At 41.2% G+C, this 22,979-nt stretch overlaps 1 long non-coding RNA gene across 1 annotated transcript; it reads right to left on the bottom strand.

Moving 5' to 3' along the window:
* Positions 1-6,395: 6,395 nt before the first annotated feature.
* On the bottom strand, positions 6,396-21,501 carry LOC118225228. The gene is made up of 3 exons (XR_004764787.1): positions 21,283-21,501; positions 17,015-17,092; positions 6,396-7,545 (listed from the first exon to the last, which is right to left on the bottom strand). It is a non-coding gene; the product is annotated as an uncharacterized LOC118225228 (long non-coding RNA).
* Between the last annotated feature and the right edge of the window lie 1,478 nt (positions 21,502-22,979).

The raw sequence follows: 22,979 nt of genomic DNA, 5'->3' as shown, positions 1-22,979 counted from the left end.
AAACTCCGCCCGCGAGACATGATTGGAGAAAGAGAGAATTTAGCCCCGCCTCGTCGTACCTCTTATGAAACGTCAATCACCGGACGGAGAAGGTGGGACGCGGTAATAAGCTTAAAGATGTGGCGTTAGCACTGGGACAGTTCGGGGTGGCAACATAGTGATGGATTGAACCTGAACTTGAAATAAATAATAGTCCATGACACGAGAGGTCTGCTCTTGTCTCCTAGTCTGACCAGAGGAAGACCTCCATTTTCCCTAAGCAGTCCATTTAATTTTCCCAACTGCTGCCAAAAAATAGATTTGTTCCAGGGCGGTTTATAAACTCAATCAAAACAATCGACTTTTCCTCTCCATTTATTAAAGTTATTACATGGATACGTTGTTTAATTTGAGATTAATGCAAGTAGAATCCACCTATAGACTCAATGTTGTCATTACAATGAAAAACGTTGCCTTTCATGCATTGTGATATTGTTCATATTTTTTTTTTTAAATCTGCACTTTGTCCAGTTGTCAGTTTTAATTACATTGCATTTATAGTTTGACATATTTAAAATTTTCAGATAACTGTGAAGATCTCAGCTGAGTGTGTGTGTGTATTCCAAATGTTCACTACACACACACACGTATATAGTCAGCACCATAATGTTTGGGTCAAAGTCTTTTTTTTCTTGATCTGGACTCCTCCATTGTACTCCACAATTTTTACACATTTTGGTTTCACCATGTAGAACTTACAGCCCTTTTTATACATAGCCACCCACCTTTCAGGACACCATAATGTTTGGGACAAATGATTTCACAGGTGTTTATGATTAGTCAGGTGTGTTCAGCTGCTTCAGTATCTAGCCTTTATTCTAGGCTTTTGATTGCCTTTGATGTCTGTTATTATCATTTGTCAACAAGAAGAGTAGAGTTGTGCCAAGGAAAGTCAAGGAAGCCATTCTGAGGCCTTAGGCTTATCCAAATCAACAGTTTGGAACATCAAGCAAGAGAACACTGGTGAGATCAGTAGTCCAAAAGGGCCTGAATGGTCGAGGAAGGCCTTGATGACCAAAGAATTCTCACTAAAATGAAGAAAACCCCTGAACACCTGTTTGACAGATCAGAGGCACTCTCCCGGAGGCAGGCCTAGATGGACAGAACTACAGAGGCTATATTGCAAGATGCAAATCACCAGTTAGCTCTAAAAACAGGATGGCCATGTTACAGTTTTCTACAACATACTGACAAGAACCTGCAGAGTTCTGGAAAAAGGTCTTGTGGACAGATGAGACCAAGATTCACTTGTATCAGGGTGATGGTAAGAGCTAAGCGTGAAAGCCAACTGCCTTAGATCCAAAGCATACCCCCCCTTCTCCTCATCTGTGAAACATGGTGGTGGGGGTGTTGTAGTTTGGGCATGCATGGCTGCCACAGTTACTAACTCACTTGTCTTCACTGATGATGTAACTGCTGATAGCAGCACCAGAATTGATTTAATTTAATGTAATTTAATTAATTGAAGTGTACAGAAACATCTTTTCTGCACAAGTTCATGCAGATAGATGCTTCCAAACTCATTGGATGGCACTTCATCCTACAGCAAGACAATGGTTCCAAACATACAGCTGAAGCAACAACCACATCTGCACTTTAACCTCATGTGAATTGTTTGATTACAAATCTGAAATTTTGGAGTACAGAGTCAAATCAAGATAAAATATGTCTTTGTCCCAAACATTATGGAGGGCACTGTGTATTTGTATACAGCATACTGTATGGGTAATAGGGCAAGCAAGGTGTAAAAATGTATTTAAAGTAATCCTGTTAATTCATTAATTTGGCCAGTCACCAATACATGACCATCACAGATTTAATTAGTTATGTTGTTACAGAGAACGAACGTTAACAGGCTAGTGCACTACAGGCCTAAAAATCAAACACACAAGCAGTAAGGACTTTACAAGCCCATTACTGAGAGTTCACATGGGTTCACCTATCTCTCATGTCAGTAGATCAAATGAGAGAAACTGCATTTGGAGCATGAAAATTTGGTAAATGGTTAGTGAGTTAATATTTGTTTTATGTTTTTTTTTTCTTCATTTTATTTCTATTTGATTTATTTGGCAGCATTGTTGATATTCTGTAATGTAAAACCCCCAGTAAATTATATTTGTTTTGACCTGATCTTGAGCAGGTGCTTAGAGATTCATAAATACTTAATTTGTGAGGGGAACGAAATCTGGATGGCTGTGAGCTGTTGATGTATTTCAACAAAGCAACTGCATTCATAATCTTCTGCCTTTCCTGTCAACTATCCTCATGAATTGTTAAATATATTTTATTTGACAAATATCTTTAATATATCATATGACAACACAGTTTCTTCAGAATCCCACAATAAAATTCTTCAGCTCAGCTGGAGTCAATACCAGTTGCCACAAACAAATCAATACACTCTGATGACTTTGTAGAGAACAAAAGAAAATGGTCACGATTTGAAGACAGGATTGTTTTTAAAATGAAATTGTGGTTAGTTTTGTGAGGAAACAGAAAACAAATAGCACTTATTTTCATTACAGCTTTGTTTTTTGTTTTTTTCTTTAATATGGTACAGCACAAAAATGTCCTTTGTGTCCCCATTTTCTATGATACTGATTCACTTATTAAAAGTAACAATGGTGACTTAACTTTATAAAATATGGTACCTCTGTGGAGGGCAAACTCTCCCCGCCCTCTCCCGGTTTCCATATTGAATATAGGATTGGAAGCAACGCAAACAACTATGAAGCTGACAGTATTTAATATGTGGATGAAAATTATGCTTCTCTGTGTTCTGCTTTTCCACTTAAAGTGAAAAGTCACCAAAGAGTAGGAAATTAAAAATATACAATGTATCTCTCTCTCTCTCTCTCTCTCCCTTTGTGTGTGTGTGCGTGTCTGTGCGTGTGTGTGTGTTTAGCTATGTGTATATGTCAGAAATAAAAAAGAAATAAACACTTCAAATTTTACAAATATATATTATATATATACTGTATATTAAACATCTTATTTAGTCCAAATGAAGTCATTGCAAGATGTATTACTGAAAAAGTCCCTATTTTGGGGCTTTCATTGAGTGATATGATATGTTTTTTATGAGCATCTCATCTGTGCAGGCCCTTTCTATAATCCATTAAAAAACTCCATTTACATGACAATAGCAAGAACAACTACTCCCCATTTAACCCCAAGTGAAAGGATACACTACATGCATTACATTCAGCACTGTAGGTCTTCAGCAGTACTGGATTTGAACAAATCTGAGTTGACAATGTTGCAGTCAGCAGTGGATCAGTTGACATTCCTTGGTACTGAAGACAGGACTCCATGCTCAGTGCCTTAGGTCATTGCTTGTGATGGATTGAACTGCATCTGAACAAATCTGTGCTTTCTTTGCTGAAATTGTGCACACACTAATGTTAGAGACTTCTTTTGGGTGTTTTGTTCTGGGGGTTGGGTGACACGGAGTGAGAGAAATGAGGAGCGTATCTTTTTGACCTTTGGGATAGAATAAGAGTTTTACAGTGAGCAGGGAGAAAGAAATGAACAAATCAAGAGCCACTGTTCTGGTCTGATAGTGGTAATATTGAACAGGGAAGCTACTGTATAACATTCTTAAATTACTCAAATTGATAGATGTTTACTAATAAAATAGACGGTATTTGCATTTTATTGCATTCTGTTTGACAATGCATAGCATTTTTTTTTTCTCTTTATAAAATGAGATTGTACCCCCTTTGGGAAATCACTGTGGTTTTCGTAACATTTAGATATTTTTGGTATTGACAGAGGAACAACTTATCCTAAAGGCATAATATAATTTGCATTACTGTATATACTGCGTATGGGATTTTACATACACAGTATATACTGTACAATAGGGGAATATACTGCAGGCAGGGGTATAGTGGATATACTGGAGGAACACATCACTGTTTCACGGAAGTGTCAAGCTGTGGCAATAGCTCAACCATAGGGGCAGCATTAAATGGGCAAGTCTTATTTGGATTGAGGCATAAATGAAAAGACTCAGCCACCTTTTCTGTTGAGTGCCATGGGACATTGATAAAAGAAAAATACTCTGATTACTTACTTTCCTTGGATGTAAGCTGGACCAGTGTATGTCAGATGAATCTATGGCCCTGTCTGTTACTGGGAAGGTCTATTCAAAACATTTTGGCAAGAATATTTGTGTGTGAGTGTGTGTGAGTGTGTGTGTGTGTGTGTGTGTGTGTGTGTGTGTCTTGATAAGGAGACCATAAGATCATCAGCCACACCAGTTGCTCACAGTTGATTATACCTGCACTGCACCAGGTTTAGTGGTGTAAAAAAAGGGGGGAAAAAACGAATTAGAGTAGTTCTTAATTCTTAGTCAAAGAATGTACATCAGTTCAAACCATTTCAATGAGTTGAACTGGCTTCTGGTTGATTTTAGAATTCTGCCATAAAAACATATTGCGGTTAACAAGATTTTACTCAGCCTCCGTACAAATCAATTTTCTGGGTATTTTAATTTTGTTAGTGACTCTCGTGGCTTGACCATGAGGGCTAGTTTGTAAAATCTGAAACTGCCGAATCTAAGTGACAAGTTAGGGAGAAGAGATTTCTGTACTCGAGGAGGAATGCAATACAATAAAAATAAAGCAACTATAGACTATAGTAACTATAGTATATAGTAAATATAGACTGTAACAATAACTACTTACTTAATATGACCAAAGTGACAAGCCTTGTAAGATAACCTAAACTGGAGCAACAATATTTACTGTAATACAGTAACATTGTGTAATACAGTAATATTTGCAGTACTGAGAGACTGCTAGTGCTAATTATGCATTGTGTTTGCTTGCCAGTTTGCTACCTAACTGCTTGAATTAGCTGGAAAACCTATTATGAGGATGTCAGCTCGCTAACTATAGTGAATACATAGCTAGCTGTTAATTTGAAAATCTCGCTAGCCTGCTTTTTACCTCGCTGGCTACTATTCTTGCAGCACTGTCCAGGTGTAATGACACTGTAACATACAGGTATATTTCTAGTTTAAAAAGCACTGTACAACAATATCTTAGTGCAGTCAAGGTATAACAATATGGTATTGTAAAGGTATAATTATACTGGTGCTGTGCATGTATAATAATACAAATTATATAGAGTACAGGTCCAATACTGTGGTGCAATATTGGTATAAGAGCATGATCCATTCTAGTGTTTAGTCTAGTATTTGTTAATTTATTGAATTCTTCATATGGTTAGTATTTAGTTATGGTTTAGTGAAGGCATCCATCAAAAATGAATTGAATGAATGACTGAGGTTGCTGCATGACTGTTTTCCTGTATTTATGCTGACAGACTGCTTTTGGTTTTTTATCGGTAAGTAGGGCCCTCTGTAGACAAATTTTGCCTTATGGCCTTGTGATATTTTCATCCAGAGCTTTGGCAGAGGTTACTTGTCTTGTTAATGCTGGGTTTATGTTTTGACATTATTGATTTTTAATTCTGCAGCAAAGTGCCTGGAAAATGCCTCAAAGTGCCTCAAAATTTACACTATTTTGAAGAACGCGCTCCTTGTCTTGTTATATCATAATCCAGGCACATTCATAATTTTTTCACATTGGAGTACTGAGGACAGAAGGAATAAGTATGATTATTTTGGATGCAAGAGTATTTGTTTTGGCCTGGCTGTGGATTGGGGACACTGAATTTAAAAACCACAAAGAAGCCATTTAGTTTTTTTTCTTTTTTTTTTTTCTTTATCTTATTATATGTATTAACCTACATTCATTTAGAAGCAATGGTAAGGCAAACCATTTGCATCAATCAGTCAGCCAACCAACAATTCAGTACTGTAAGTAATTGATCTATTTATGCAATTAAGAAGTATGTATATGAGTATTTTATCAGGGACTCATTGGCTTTGATTATAAGTACTCATTTTTTTGCCCAGGCCAGGTAGCCATAGACAGTCAAAGCTAGATAATCCTGTTAATCGCAAACTGCCAATCAAAAGAACCAAACCAATCTGATCTGACAGCAATGATTAACAACACAGAAAAGATACAGTGAAATGACATTAATAGCTATTAAAACAGCTCCCAAGAACTGACTTGAGAGAGAAGTAAATTGATAAAAGGAATTTCATATTCCAGAATTAGTCAAAACTCTACCTAGGTTGATTTAGCCCACTGTCATTTATAAAGGTATTTTATGAAAAAGCAAGGTACACAAAACAATATATGTGCTTTTAAAATTTCCTTTTGTTTTTTATTGTAACACAAGGAAGACATAGAAAGAGGACAGGAACTGCAGACGTAAATATTAAAAGCTTGCTTTTATATATGAAAAACCACTAACGCTTTCACATTGCATGTACTAGATTTTCTCTTCAAATCAGCAGTTTTACATTCCCTGCAGAAATCACTGGAGCAAAATTTGTTAGCAGCTCAACGCTCAGTAAATTTTGACCCACATTTCTTCATTTAAGAAATGTGCTCAGAGGAGCCCCTCTCTCTGGTTGCGTAACGTGCTCAAACTTTGTGCAGACAGAGGGCCGCTGTTAAAAGACCTTGGTGAATTCCCATGTAGTGCGTAAGGGCACCGCTCCTCAAAGCTAGGATCAAGCAAGCAGGATTGAATAAACAAGATTGTGGGTAAATTAAATCCAAAAAAAAAGGTCAAATTATTACATTTCCTCTCATGTTTTGATAATATTCACTCAGCGCCATTCAAACCAGCGTATGTCCTTAATGGCAAAATCAAGTAATTTTTTCTGAAGGACTCTTGACCCTTGGCACAAACAGTCTCGGAGCTACATTTAAATGCGGTTGCTCACGGCTCCCCAAGGACCACTGACCAAAACTGATTTGTTTCCTCTGATTACTTGTGAGAAGGATGTGAAGAGCACAGCAGCCAAGACCTCTACCTACACTATACAGAAGCAGCTTTATCTACAGAAATGCCATGTCCTATTTCCTACTCCTAACGGCTTGAAGACCTGCTTGGAAATGTGATTCAGATGTATAACGATGTGAATGGTGCCTGCAATGTGAATCTAGAGTATTAATGCAAACATATCTAGAATGTCTGGTATTCTATCTTAGATATAGAATGAAAATAGTCACTTACTCACTAAATTTTAAATGATGAAAGCTTACACACTGGAACCTGACTAGTTAGTGCTGATTGGCTTTTTGTTTGAGGAGCTCAAATTCTCTAAGCTACATTATTGCAGATTGGTTGTATACTGCCCTGTGTATTTTTTGCCTTTGGCAGTTTTCCACACCAAAAGAAAGAAGGAAAGAAAGGAGTAGAATAAGGGAGCTCCAAGGACATGAAGTCACGAGGAAGCTCTATGGGCTGCCAGAGAGAAAGGGGGGTTACCAGCTGGTTTAAAAACAGTTAGCACAACTAACTAACTAATTGGGAGGAAGCACTGAGAGGATCAATACAATACAGAACAAAGAGAAACTACTCCAGTGGGGTTCTGAACAGGCTGGCTCATCCCTCTGCATTTGCTGCATATCCCTATAGGAGAAGGGCCAAAAGTCAAAGGTCAAGGCTAAAAAAAGGACAACCGAAGTATGTCCAAATCATATTTCCTGGCACCTCAGACCTTTAACATTCTTTTTGCTTTGCATACAAATATTCCACGTCATATGTCTGTGATAAGGCATTGTTACATTACATTACATTACATTACAGGAATTTAGCTGACGCTCTTTCACAACTTTTTTTTGACATAGCATTTACATGTATACAGCCGGATATTTACTGAAGCAATTCATTTTTAGTTACCATTAGTCATTTACCATTTACAATTCAGGTACCTTCCTCAAGGGTACAACCTGTGACCTTTAGGTTACAAGCTGCTTACCCATTGTACTACACTGTCACATCGTCATACAATTACGGTGAAATCAAATCATTCTTTTTGTACACAGAAAAACGATTTGGAAAATGAGCTGAGGAAGCTTTAACAGTGTATGGTAATTGATGTTATAATTAAATTATACAGTCATAGTAGGAAAATATGCTAAACTGGCATTGCAAAATAGCCTACTGTATGAGTGACACATTCAGGTTGAAGGGTAATGGGACTGGTGAACTGGCCATTTGCGACGTTCTTCGGGGATCAAAAGCGCACACTTGACCGAAGCTCTCAGTATTGAGCAGGGCAACAGCCTTTTTGGTGGCTCACTGAATCAGGGCAACTTTTGTTTTCTTTCCTCTAGTAATTAAAGTCCAGGAATGTCTCCGTGAGGGAGCTGTCACATCAATCATGGCCTTGTTTATTCGCCGTCCTGATTAGGTTTCCACGGAGGCTCCTTCTTTCCCTGCAACAGGCACGGTTACAAATGCCAGCGAAAAAAAAAATAAACAGCAACAGAATCTCCCCGGCCAAAAACGAATGCTAGCTCGCAAAACGATGTCTGGTGAGTTCCAATCGAAAGCGCACCAGAGAGACACTCATTCATTTCAGGGACCCAGCCCTGTGGTTTAATGGAACTGATCCACGACGTTCGCAGATGCAATCAGATAGGTGAGCGTGATGTTGGTCTTCCGGTGTTCTGGCAGATGTTTATCCACCTTTTATTTATCTTGATATTGAGATATCAAGACTGCCGTACAATGAAATGGCTTTGACTGAAAAGCTGCCGCGTTTGTAGGATGTCCATGACGGTAGAAGCAAATGCCCATCATGCTCAGGGAGAAAATCCGCCACCACGTTTTCTCTGTGGATTGAGCCTGCAGCACGTGCGGGCTACGCAGAGCTGGAGAAAGAAAACACGCGTTCCAGCGCCTGCGATCCCAAGAGTGGCACCATCGCATTACGGTGTACGGAGAGAGGCCCCGCCCCCACAGACAACACCAGGCCTCCATCAAGAGGCCCCAGTGCCTGGGACCAATGTCTCTGGCTCCAGGCCCAGAGACAGGGTGACGCTGCCGGCATCCAGGTCAGATCCCGCCAGTTTGGAGGAGAACGTGGGCTCTAAACCTCAAGTGACGGAACTCCCAAGGGGTAGTCCCAGGACAACCAAGCACACTGAGTTTCCATCAAACTCCCTTCCCTCCATGCCACCCCTGGCAGAGAGTTACACAAGAGAAACAACCTCCAGCCCTTCAGAATATGATTGCAAATAAACTGCAAAAACCGCATGCTTCCATCCCAGCCTATGGTAATAAAATGCACAATTATGCACTGCAGGCATTTGAATTATATAAACAAGCAAAAATATTTATCATTGTTTTGAGGGTTCTTGGTTTTTCTTTTTTTCTTCCATAGTACATACTGTAACTAAAAGCAGTGCAGTTATTTCTTTGGGTTTCCTAGGGGTTTGACTCCAGGGTGCCTGGTTTCATTGAGTTGACAAAGAATAACAGACTCATTTCCTCCAATCAGAATGGCAGCTTGGGGGTAGGAACACGCAATCCCATTCTCTCTCCCAAGGGGAGTTCTAGCAGGCCTCTGACTGGGGTGAAATGGATGTGTCTCTACAGAATAATTTGGCCCAGAATTTACAGTAGCTCAACTGCCAACCCACTGACAGATAATGGTAAAAATGGTAAATGGAAGGAGGAGGGGGTAGTTGTGAGGGGATAGATGACATACATATTCTTGTCTGCGCTGAGGCAAAACAGGTGGGAAAATAAGACTCTTGTACCTAGCATCTGTCTAATAAGACCAAGTTCATATATTTGGTTGTTTATGTTATACTATATCTCAAGCATGACTGAAAAGCTGCAAATGACAACCCCCCCCCCCCCCAACAGAGCCAGGAAGCAGAGCTTTTTGTGCCATTTGCTGTCTGAACTTTAAGAAGCCCCCCAGAATTTGGCAGTGTTAGCAGAGGAGTCAGAATTAAAGCCTTAATCAAACCCGAGATAAATTAAGAGGCAGCAGTTGACTCAGCGTTTCGTTGCCCCGGCGATCCATTGACCCTGAGGCTGGTGCAGAGAAATTGAGAAATGCTCGTTTTAATGTCTATTCAATATATACAGCATCTAACTCGAGATGGGCCGGGCAATCAACTACCAATCCATTAGACAGAGATGTTTTTCAAGATTGACGTGTCGCTTTTGCCGGTGCCTGGGCTGGCTCGCATTCAAGGTTAACCTTTTAGAGGCGGCTGATTGTTGCGAGAAGGTTAAACAACACATTAACATGCATTAAAATATTAAATTATGGCTCCATTTGCTATATGAAAGAAAACAACGACGTAAAAAAGGCTTTTAGAATTATGAAGGCAATTGATGAAGTGGACGAGGAAGCGCGTGTGTTTGGCGAGGGGGAAGAAGGAGGGAAGTGGGGAAGACGCGTTTCAGAAGGCGGATCAGCGGGGACACAAGCGGGACTTCTTTTAATGTCAAGGTTAATGAACTAGCAGACCGGGTCACGTATTGATGGCATTCACATCACGCTGCCTGTTTTCCCACACAGATCCATGGTAATAACAAACGCTATTGACAACACAAAGGTAAAATGTTAATCTGAGCTAAATATAAAGCGTTCGGTACTTAAACATGTAAGGCTAAGGTACATTATTAAAATGTCTTTATGGCCTTCTACCAGCAATGTAACATCTCTCAGACATTGTTAGTGAGGAAAGCCACTCTACAAAGGCAGCATTATAGCATTGTAGCATATTAATATAAATGACACAGAAAGTTGTGAGGAGAATGGTCTAGTCATAAGAAGACCTATCATAAATATGGCAAGGTAAGTAAGCACACCAGGCATCCAGATAAACACACACACACACACAAACACACACACACACACAGGTATGCATATAAATGCATAATCACCTATTTGCATGCACAAACTGACATGCACGCATGCAATTTAACACACACACACGTGAAAATGAATCACTGAAACCATCAGCTTCTGGATAACTGCATATGATTTTTTTTTCTTATGAGAGTCTCCATTTTTTGGTCACAATAGCTTGACTATGATTATTTAAAATTCTGCATCCACCAATTAGCCATCCAGACAATCGGAATTCCGCCAAAATCCGAAGCGTCGGAGGGTTCCCGGATCACTCCTGCAGCCGTTGTCTCGGACTGGGCCTGATTGAAAACGACTGCATTCCTCCCCGTCCTCCCCGTATAACACCCCCTCCACCTTCCACGAGATACCCCATTAACCCATTTGAGCGACACTGGATTGTGGGGAAGGCAGCGGGCCTTCCATCCCCATCTCATCCATTTAGGTAATTGAAGGATTGGAAAAGCCATCCCACTTTAAATCTCGCGGAGAGCACTCCCATCTCCCGGGCTATCCTCCGCCGTCGGAACTTTTACTGTCCCTCGCTGACTGACAGCTTTCCATTTTAAACGATCCCGCGTCGCGGGCTTCAATTAACGTTATTGCGACATGGCCGGAGAGCTTCGATGTTGTGGGGGAGGGGGAAGGAATGAAGGGGGATTGGGTATTGGGGGGTGGGGGATGGGCAGTCCCTTCACATGGGCCGGTGTGTCAGGTAGCCCTTTTCACGAAAAGGCCCCTCTCCCCCCAGAGAGGGTCCGTGTGAGCGCAGAGCCGGGAGGCCCGGCCGGCAGCGTAATGCCCAGCGAGGCGAGGGCGCCGCTGGCCGGGGGGGGGGGAGAGGAGAGCCTGTCACATGGCATTTCACTCAGAGACTGCAGATAACAGGTGAGGAGAGCTAAATGTCAAAGGACGCGGCGCGAAAATAACAGGCCGCCCGCCCTGCCCCCGACGCGTCTCGCCCGCTCACGGGCGGGCGCTCCCGGCGCGAAGCGGGCGCGGTCACGCGGATCCTGCCTTTCGCGCGAAACGAAGCGAAAAGGGTACGTCGGTCCCAAACTCCACTCCGCCGGTGAACCGAACAGGATAATGGGACTTAAGCATATCAGGTCAGATTTAATTCCCCCGATTTTATGATTCCTGTCGAAGTTAGTAGGACTGCTCGGGTCGAGTGCGACTCCTCAGGACACTTCGTTATCGATTTAGCCTGACGGGGTTTGGCCTGCTTTTACAATCCAGACGGAAGAAGATCAGAATTATGGCTTAATCACACCTGGATCTGAAAATGGCTGAAAATGGCAAGGTGAAGGGGCCAGAGAATGCAGTGTCTCCACCACATCTGTGGGGACGTTGCTGCACTGAATCACACTTCCCCTCCGGTTGCACTTGTCAAGCCATAAGGTTGTAATAGACACCAACTTTCAACATGCTGCTTTAATGTTCAAATATTATTCTCTGTTGATTTATAGTTTTTCTCAATTGTTCAGATGCATCGAATAAATAGGCCATTTATTTACTACCCCATATCTTTCTTGTCGTTTGCATTAGGCCATAGATCTTCCTCCACGTCAAACTTAATATTCACCCTGGCAAGACACCTGAATAAGAAATCTTTGTGACGAATCCAACCTTGGCAAGCTTATGCAGTGTTGTCATCACAGGTTAATTTCATAGCCTCAATGGCTATGAAGTATGGCTATAACCTGAGGGTTATGGTCAAAGATTGTATATCGCCACACTGAAAAAATTTCCTCTGCTTTAAGGAATGATGAGTGTCACCACTGATATCTTTGGTGGGCTTGGAACGACACCTGAATCCCTGAACTCTGGTGGAACCTCACACTGTTCCATATGATTATGAATTCAGGCAACTGTTGCCCCTCCATCACATCTCTCGCCATCCACTGTTCTGCAAGCACATCAAAGAACCTTAATACAACCCAATCACCCCAAAATGGGGTCATTCACTGGTGGTGGATCAACCCATTTTGGCCTATCGCCACACACCTTGTAATGTTCCCACCATGCTATCCTGGAGCTTCAGTTGTAGCTTTCTGACCAATCACATTTCAACCGTATCTTCTGTTCTTTGTCAGGTTGAGGCCAGCTTCATCCATGAAAGCATATTGGACAGCACCGGCCTCAAGCTTCATTCTCCCTCTTCAAGACATGTATAATTGATCCTTCATGACTGCTATCATGGTCAACAATCATTGGACTTATTTCATCTGCCACATATTTTGTTCTCCTTTATCGACCAACTCTTCCAGCTCACATTCACACATCCCTTCCCCCACCTCTCACAGCTGGCTCTCCCTTTCCCTCTGCGTCCATTTTCAGTGGCATGGGTTACCAGTCTGGTGTGTCTTTTTATGTATGACTTCAGACTGATTATCCAAACAAAAGCTTCGTCCCTCTGCGTTTTCACACGCAGTGAATGGGCCAATGCAGCTGCAACAGATTTTGTTCAATTGGGAAAAACCTTGAGAATATCGTGAGAAGGTCTCTTGGGTGGAACTGCACTCGCAGGCTATGTTTGTGTGAAATGTTTTGTAAAACATGTTTTCAGTGCGACAACTGCATGAAGTCTGAAGAGAACTGTGCGAAGAGACCCAGAAATCATTACAAATTTAGTGATTACATTTGAGGATGTGACCAATGGTGTATTGCAGTAATGCAGTCTTTGATCGTAGAATTTGGCAGAATTTTATCCAGAGTGAAATTAAATACTGTATATATCACAGGTGGATGAGAAATACGCCAAGTGCAAGCTCGGAATATTTGAATTTGCAACGTGACTCTCATGATATGGGGGACTCACAGACTTTTCTGTGGTTTCACACCAACAAGCTCCTTAAAACCCACACGAGGAATTATTTGTTTAGTATTGTTCTTTTGGTTGAGGGTGTGTGGGGTTGTTTATTGGTTAGAAGATGATCTGTTGCAGATGATATTATCCATACCAGAGAGCCAGGTATGGATAATACGGGGAGGGAAAATACCACAGACAGCCTGTGGTATGTTCTATCCTATAATTTGTTTGCCTTGTGGTGTCACAGCTGTGGAATGGCCCCTAGAAGCCTGCAGAACCCATAAATGCAACCACACTACCACACGCTTTTTTTTCTTTTTTTTTTATTAAAAATGAAAAATATCACTGATGCTGAAACGCAGAGCCCAATAGCTGTTGCTGGCATTTTTCTGGGGTAATTTGCATTAATAAAGAGGCTGTTCCTTGTCGGAATGTGTTTTATCCGGTTTAAAATCCCAGGGCGATCCCCCTCTGAAGAGCGCTGGGAGAATCCGACTGTCAGAGACGACAAGACAAATGAATCCCGGTGTCAGCGGTGTGTGGTTCAACGATGACAGATTGAGAAGAACTGTCCCTCCGTCGACAGGCATGCTTCATTTTCAAATTAATAAATCTGAATAAAATATTTTCCCCTTCATTATCGGCAGCGTCTCGCTGACAGCTCCGCTGACAGGGGGGAGTGGGGGGCGCTGCTGAGAACAGCTTGCTCCAAATCCACCTGGGCCTCAGCTGCTGCGCCTGTTTGTAATGTCGCGTGAGAGCATGTGTGTTTGTCTTTGCTTTTCTCTCGCTCTCCTCAACCGCTGAATCCACCTGCAAGGTCTCTCTCTCTCTCTCTCTCTTTTCCTCTCTCTCTCTCGCTCTCTCTCTCTCTCTCTCTCTCCCCACCCCTCTGTCTCTCTCTTCCTCTCTCTCTCTCTCAAAGACAATGCAGACCAATGTCACCACGGTGGCATTGTAACGCCTGCCGTCTGCGGAGAGAGTGAAAAATACACGGAGGCCTCATAGGAACTGGAGATGCGCCATAACTCCTACCGCCTCCTGCTGTTCCCCATTACCACAGGGCTCAGAAAATAGCACAAATGTTCTGGTCAATTAATCATTCTAAAACTGATTAGCCAATTAAGCGGAAAATACTTAGCTATCTCTTTGAAGTCCAGCTAAATGCGAAACCCGCCGCTTGCTTACATTTGTGGCCCCCGCCCATCCGCGCAGCCTACGGATTCCGACCTGATCCATGCAAACGTGCCGAATGCGTGTTTTAAGGCAGCAGTCGGAAGCGCCTGATATGCCTTGTAAAGACAATTAGCACAGGTCTCGTAAATGCCTCACGCAGCACCAAGCTTTTTGGCGTGCCATTATCAAACAGCAAGCGCAGCATTCTGATAGAGAGGATTTGACTGTTGCAAGAGAACTGTTAACGGGATGCGTGTGTGTGTGTGTGTGTGTGTGCGTGCGTGTGTGCGTGTGTTTGTGTGCGTGTGTGCACGCACGCATGTGTGTGTGTGCTTGTGCATTCAGGTGTAAGTATCTATTTGTTTATTTTTACTTTATTTATTTGGCTAGATGAAATGAGAACGCGTGTAGTCGTGGGGATTCTGGGGAATGAAAACAGATAGATGTGTGTGTCTGTATGTGTCACTGTTCTGTTCAGATACAGGATTTGTGAGATGATGAGAGCAGTACAGTTACAATTTACTGCAATAAAAGGATGTAGATTAAGATTTTAAAGTAATTTGACGGTTTACCCACAGGGTACTGCGCTTGGACAAAATTACTGTTAGTTATTTCAGTTTTTACTATCATAAATTGCAAGTGAATCAAAATGTCACACAAATATATCTTAATGTAACTGCAGGGCATCAGTGCAACATTAAATTGACACTAGCCTGCATACAATCTAGTTTCAATAGCATCTTATTCCAGTATAACACTGTAATTATAATGTAACCAGGGTCAAATAATCATTTAGAATATTTCATGGCCAGTCAAACACATTTATTTTCATTATTTATGTGGAAAATACACACAATATTTTATTATTTTATTTTGTAATACTCTATTGCAGTATCATTTCATGTCTCACTACAAAGATGAAGCATTAACTATGATAAGGTTGTATTGAAGCTATGAAAATATGAAAGTATAAATTTACAGCATTCTTGTCTGAGTTCACCCCTCACCTCTTAATTCAAGATACTTCCCCCAGGTTTGCAGGTACCCCAGATTTTTGATTAACAGTTATACTCATACCCATAGCTTCTGAATTCAGAAATAGAGGTGTTGTGTGATCAGAGTGTTCATCGTTGTTCTTGAATGACCTTGAATATGTTAGTGGGGTTTGCTTAAAGGACTGACTTTGAATATGTCAAAGGGGTTTGCTTATACAGAAAACCTGACTTGTTTCATGTCTAACTTGAACTGTTGTATTTGGTAAATATTCTATTTACCAAATATTTCTAATAAAAGGTTCTCCCTGGTATTTTCCAATAACTGAAATATTTTAAAAGAAAATGAACTGAAAAGTATCTGCATTTGACCCAGGTCTGGTGCACAATGAATATTTTTAAATAATATATTTGGATTTTGAAATGGAAGAAGATTTTATATATTTTTTCTTCTCCAAACAACTCATTTGAATTGTCACTAACGCTGGTAGCCCTTTAATATACAGTAACATCAGAACAAACTGGAAAAAAAAATCAATTTCACACAATAGATCCCTTGAACATGTACAGTACCGAGCTGTGATGTTCTCTCAGAAATGGACACATGCGGTGCGCTAATAAGATGATAATATATGTGAACATCTGGGATCGAGCATGGTGGCAGGACGGAAGACAAAGCCATGCATTTATGAATGGGTCAATACAGATCCCCTGTGCCATAGGTTCACCTGGCTGAGAACCTGGAAGACATCTGGGAAGAGACAAGGTGAGCCAAGGGAGGGGAAAAAAAGCCTTCATGAGTCCACTCACTGCATTCAAAACCAACCTCCTGCTCAGCAGTGACAAAAGGATAGAAAAATTCCAACGGACTCAACTGAGGGTGAGGGATTTTTTTGCTGTCGTTTTGACGTAAGTGATGTCAGTACATTTTTGAAAGAGAAAAGGGAGGAAAAGAAAGAAATTGTGGAAAACAAAAGGAGCGGAGAGACAACTAGATGAAATCAAAATGAAAGAATATATGTCATGGCTGCAGGGCAGGACCTTATAGATGGGGCAGCCGAAAGGACGCTGTCCAGTCGGAATAATTTTGTTCGCTCGCTCACAGGCGAACTGAATGAATATGCAACAGCAAAAATAATGTGCCCTTCGAGCGGAGCGCTCTCCGAGACCGTGTGCTGCTCGGAGCGTTCCCGGCAGTCCTAATGCAAACGGATTTAAATGAAATAATGTAATGCGGAATACCGGAGAAAGGATACACGACACATTCCGTTCTTCGGCGATGTGACACTCGCAGTCAGTCTCTGGCAAGGCACGTTCTATCTTCGGTGCGGTGGAGGAAGGGGAAATATTGTGATCAAATCACTGAATAAGCTATGATGAGACCACAAAACACGCCTTTTACTGTCAAACAAGCCTTACCTTAAGTGCTGCCTTCTAAAAACACACACAGCATGTCAGATTATGATTCCTGGCAGGCTGACTACGCCACAGATATTTTCATATGTAGCAGGGTTAATGTAATGTGGCAAAGCGTAATCTGCAATGTTAAATATTTACACGGCACGACAATGTTCACGGCAAAATAAAATGTAATTCAATGATAAAGCAAACAGAGAGTCAGTTCTATAGACTGCAGTTCTTTTGTCCAGTAAGCTCACGCCCTTTTATTGCAATTCTTAGTCAGCTCTATGACAAAGATTAAAGATTAAAACGTACAAGGGGTCTAAAAGACATGCAAAAATACAAATTTGAAGCATTTCCCCATTTTTCCTTCTCGCTAATTTGGTTCCAAGCCCTCTGTGATCTAATTACTAAGGGATTTTGAGATTTGAGTGATTAATTTACACTTTGTGCCAAACAATCTCCGTAACTGCAATCAAATTGCTTTAGGTGTTACTCCTGTTTCATGCATCTTAAATATTTAAAGACATAACATATTTTTAGATGGAGGTATGACAGCACGCATCAGTAAAAATAATTTAAAAAATAAAGCTTTGTGAAACAAATTTGATCCCTGAAGGAAAGGCTTTGCCAACAAATGTGCTTTGTCCAGGAATACCAATTAATAATAGAGCAACGGTACCAGCTATAAGACTGGTGTGACATTGCATCTCCAAACAGAACTTCAGATTAGATTTCTTATATTTGATATACTCCAATTAATCAAGGAGGAATGTGAATTGTATGGACTTAATTTATGGCGATAGACTGAATCACCAATCAGCAGCAGTTGCTATGCAAATATTTATGTATGTTATTCCCGGGTCTGATATCCATGAATGTGTGCTTCATGCATCATAATGTTCAGTACGATATGAGTGTGTCTGAGGACAAACCTTTTCACTGCTTATCACACGAAAACATATTCGGCGTCATTTTAAGGAAATCGCATCCAGAGCCAATGGATTTTTTTCGTTTCGAAATATAACTGTTGTGGGTTCATTACACGGACTTTCTCATCTATTTTTGTTAGCGTTGTTGAAAATAATTATGAGAAGAGAATGCAGGCTTACAACTTCTTCTGAAAAACAAAGTGTGAATCCTACAGGGAACGCATAGGACATACCGTGGCATGCGATTATTTTACTCATAATGCTTTTCCGATGTGCAGGACAAAAAACTAGACCGTCATCACTTGGAGCAATGCAAACACCGCAGAGGCGTAATATTCAACAAGACGATGAGGTGCATTGAGGTGTGACAGCCTACAGTGCATGCGTGGTACTCTGGACCTGAAGAAGGGTGGTAGGAGGAGGGGGCGGCTGGGGGATTAGTAACCGAATTTCGACCAATAGCAACGAGACCCATCCATCCAGTCTGAGTGCCTTGATTGGAAAACACTTGGCCATCAGGGGGGCGCATTGAACAGAGAAGGAGTGACAAGACACTGCTTGTGATCTTGATTGGACCTGGCAGACAGGGCTGGGGTGCGTGTACTACGTGGGGGGTGGTTGGGAGGGGGTGGGTTGACTGCCCATGGTCCGGTGGGGTGGGGTGGGGGGTGGGGGGTGGGGGGGTGGACAGGAAAATGAGCACAGCACAGGGAGGGGTGGACAGACACACCACACCAACTATGATGAAGAGAGCAGGGGAAATGTCAGTACTGTGCCACCACCCCTAATGGGTTATGGCAACTAATGCGCAGCAGATGACACAATATTACATGTCAGGATAGGGCCAAAAAGGCCCTTTCAGCACTCTCTCTCTCTCTCTCTCTATATATATATATATATATATATATATACACACACACACACACACACACACACACAGTGAGCTCCATAATGTTTGGGACAAAGACATTTCTCTTTGTGATTTGGCTCGGTACTCCACAATTTTACATTTGTAATTAAACAAGTTCAACGTGGTTAAAGTACAGATTGTTAGCACTTATTAAAAGGTATTTTTGTACATTTTGATTTCACCACGTAGGAATTAATGCACTTTTTATACATAGCCCACCCATTTCAGTGCACCATAATGTTTAGGACATATTAATTTTAGGCAAATGAAAGTAGTTATGTTTCATACTTTCTAGCATATTCGTTGCATGCAATGACTGCTTGCAGTCTGTGACTCATAGACATCACCAGGTGCTGAGTACCTTCTCTGGTGATGCTCTGCAAGGCCTGCACTGCAGCTATCTTCAATTCCTGCTTGTTTCAGGGGAGAGTTGCCTTACATTTTGTCTTCAGCATATGAAACACATGTTTAATTAAATTCAGATCAGGTGACTGACTCGGCCAGTCAAGAATTTTCCAGCTTTTGGCTTTGAAAAACTCCTTTGTTACTTTAGCAGTACGTAAAATATAAATAAATATATGTACATGCACACACAGTATATATAGATGAAATTCACAGTGTCATCAGATATTGATTAAATGTCAGACATCCACGTTAGCTTCCACTGTTGTGGCATTACTAATAAATGGATGGGCATGAATTAAATGTTAAAGGTATGTCTACCATAAAAATATTTTGGACAAAATTGAGTGTCAACAGCTTGGAGCAGACTATGAATTATTTGAGATGCAAGATTGGCTTGGCTGTACTGAGCGAACTGAGTTCTCTTATTCCCTGAGCAATAAACTTGAATAAATCTAATGTTTAACTTTGCTGGGTTTTAACTATCAAAACAACCAAATATACTTCCATTTAAACCTATTTCATATGAAAAATATTAAGACTGTTAAGTGTACCTCGCGCCTTGTTCTTTTTTACCCCAACCTCGGGGTGAAATGTAACATTTCACTGTCTGTACTTTCGGTCAGATTGCTAGTGAATGGTATGTCTCAAAGATTTTGTTGTGGTGTGTAGTCGTAGTCAAGGGATGTAGGGATATGTTTCTATTATTCTCTATTATATATTATAATTATAATATATACTATATTGACCTTCTATGAGTATTCATCAAAAAAACAATGATGCTCAATATGACATATAGATAGGTAGATGAATAAATGAGTTCCTCACATACATTATTCAGTGATTATTATTATTATTAATTATTATTAATTATTAATTAGCAAGCAAGCTAGCTTTCACACAAAACAAAGATGGAAACCACTAAGTTGTAAAACAACATGTTCTGTTGGCTAAAATAGCATCACATGTGCACGTCCTTATATGCCCATTTTGCTTGTCTCTGAGTATCCATCAGTTGGCTACTTTGATCAGATTACTTTGATGTTGTTAATGGCAGATGTAGCTAAATGTCCAATGGGGAGAATTATTGATTGTGGGACTGGAGCATTTGTGATGACAAAACTGTAAGGAAAAAGAATAAGAAAAATACAAAATAACCCAAGTTTGAGGCTTTATTGTGTGGATGTGTGAAGTTGTATCTGAATTCTGTCTGTTTACATGAGGTCAGAAGATACAGATGTTAATGTTTTCAAGGGCTGAGAGTCTGTGGTCATTGTGGTTATTTCTGTAGATAACCCTGAAAAGTGCCAAACTCTTAGTTCTATATTGGTATGGGGCATGCCTGCCATCCCAAAATGATAGATATATATAAAATGATAAATATGTGATAGTGCTTAACAAATCATGTTTAAAAAATAAATCAGAATTTATTTTATTATTAGTACTAGTATTTTTGCTCTAATGTTGTAACTGAACCATTTCTGAGGGTTCATAGACTAGCAGACAGTCTTATGTCTCATACTCAACCCAATGTTCTTTTTTCCCAACTCAGTTTGGTTGATATCGAAACGTGAGAAGACTCCTTCGGCATTTGATGAAAAGGTCAATTTTTATCTATGAAAAGGTTCTCTCCTGAATTTTCGCTCACAAAAAAACTCACAAAATATCCACAGAAAATGATCACAATTATATGCAAATTTGTCACATGTCAGATAATTTGGCTGTTGCAATGCAGAACTGGAATGCAGCCCCTCTGCTAAAATGGAGGTGGACCGGTTTAATTCAGGAGAAATCGTATTATCTCCATTTGACAGGTTCCTGAACAGTCGGAGGTAAATGAGACCTTCGGACGCAACAATAATTACCCTGGTCACCCGGTGTCTTTCCACTGGGTGAGTGAGACGGCTCAGCTCCAGTTCAGAAACAGTTAAAGCTATAAAGATGTCCCTCAGCCGTGACCCCTCGCACTCTGCGGTGTCTCCCCTGTGCAGAATTCTTATTCAACTCCAAACTGACAAAGTGTTTTTAATCTTTTCTTTGCTTCTCTCCTGGAGATTGGGAAACAAAAATCAATACTCGCTGGCAGGCCATCTAGCAGGCTGTGAATTACAGGGCTGCGATTTGGCCACGGCGCGCTCGGCAGCCTTGAGCGGGGGACCATGGGAGCGCCATTCGAGATGGAGAGGTCACGAGTTCAGCCCAGGACCACAGTCTGAAGAGCAAGGTATTTACTGCCAAGTGCACAGTAATGAAAAATAACTTCCACGTGGCACCGGGAGAGACGATAGGCGCCCAACATCTCTGTCTCTCTCGCTCCATTTTGGACCGTCCGTTTTTCTCCCGGATCTCCGCCGCCTGGCCGGTGATATATCAGCGGGAGCGCCGGCGATTATGCCCACGCCACAAATCTGAAGGGAGAACATATTGACACCCAGGGCTGTCATTATCTGTTAATCATGTCGCCGACGTACATTCCAATCCAACGGAAGCTGGCAGCTGCTCAGGCAACATAAATGTTCCAAAATAAATCCGCATCGGCTGGGATGCGCGCTAAACCCTCGGCTTCCTCGCGAGTGAACGGTGCAAATCTGCAATATTTATAATTTTGTTTCCGTGGCGAAACACTCCCCTCGAAGACAAACACTGTTCCACGGGTATTAAAAGACACAGCGGCTCGCCTTTTAAAATGCAATCGTGTATATAGGCCAGCCGAAACGGAGACTGAAACGCTAGCTCCTTCTTTCCACTTCAAGTGTTTTATAAGTAGCTGTAACACCCTTTCTTTATTTAGTCTTGCTGTCTGTTGGAAAATTGGATTTACACAATTTTGGCCGTCTGTCAGCATGAAAGTAATGTTCTGTGCATTTTTGTACCATTCCACTCAAGCAAACACACACCACCCGCCTTCTCCTTAATCATTATGCTCTCTTCCAGTTGCTGGTGGTTGTCTCCATCAGATCTCCTCCCATTAACCAGCAAGCTCTCCTTGCTCTATCCCTGGGTGTGTATGAGCCCAGCTTGACTGCAGCAAATTACAGGGTTCATCCCATTCTGAGCACCAAAGCACTATTCAGGAAGAAACAAAGATTTCTCTCTTTCTAGCTGTCAGCCAAACACGCTAGTACATTCGTTCAGGACATTCCAGGACCGTGTTAGGAACACAGGTTTTTGCCAATACTTACTGCTGGCTGTTCATAATCAGAAGATATTTCTGTGTTCTGCATCATGGAAAAATCATCGTTTTTATTATAATTTTTTTAAACTTTTTTTATAGAGGGGTGTTAACGCCAGTGCCCTGATCAAATTCCCATGAAACTGGCTCTCTACATTTGGCCAGTATATCATTCCCTACACCTGATTAGCTACACAATCCCTTGCATTTGCTGTCTGCTTTAGTTCCCCGGTCATTACCGCCGAAGAGAGTAGAGTTCTCCTTTAACCTATCTGGTTAAATTAAGTTAAAAAAAAAAAAAAAAAAGAAGAAAGAAAATGTCACAGCTGCTGTTGGAATTGTGATGCATTGGAAAGCAACTGACTCTATGAGCACATTGACCTGACACCT

This window comes from Anguilla anguilla, chromosome 4 (assembly GCF_013347855.1).
Source record: "Anguilla anguilla isolate fAngAng1 chromosome 4, fAngAng1.pri, whole genome shotgun sequence".
NCBI lineage: Eukaryota > Metazoa > Chordata > Actinopteri > Anguilliformes > Anguillidae > Anguilla > Anguilla anguilla.
The sequence above is the reverse complement of the archived record's forward strand: the minus strand, read 5'-3'. Positions and strand labels throughout refer to the sequence as shown.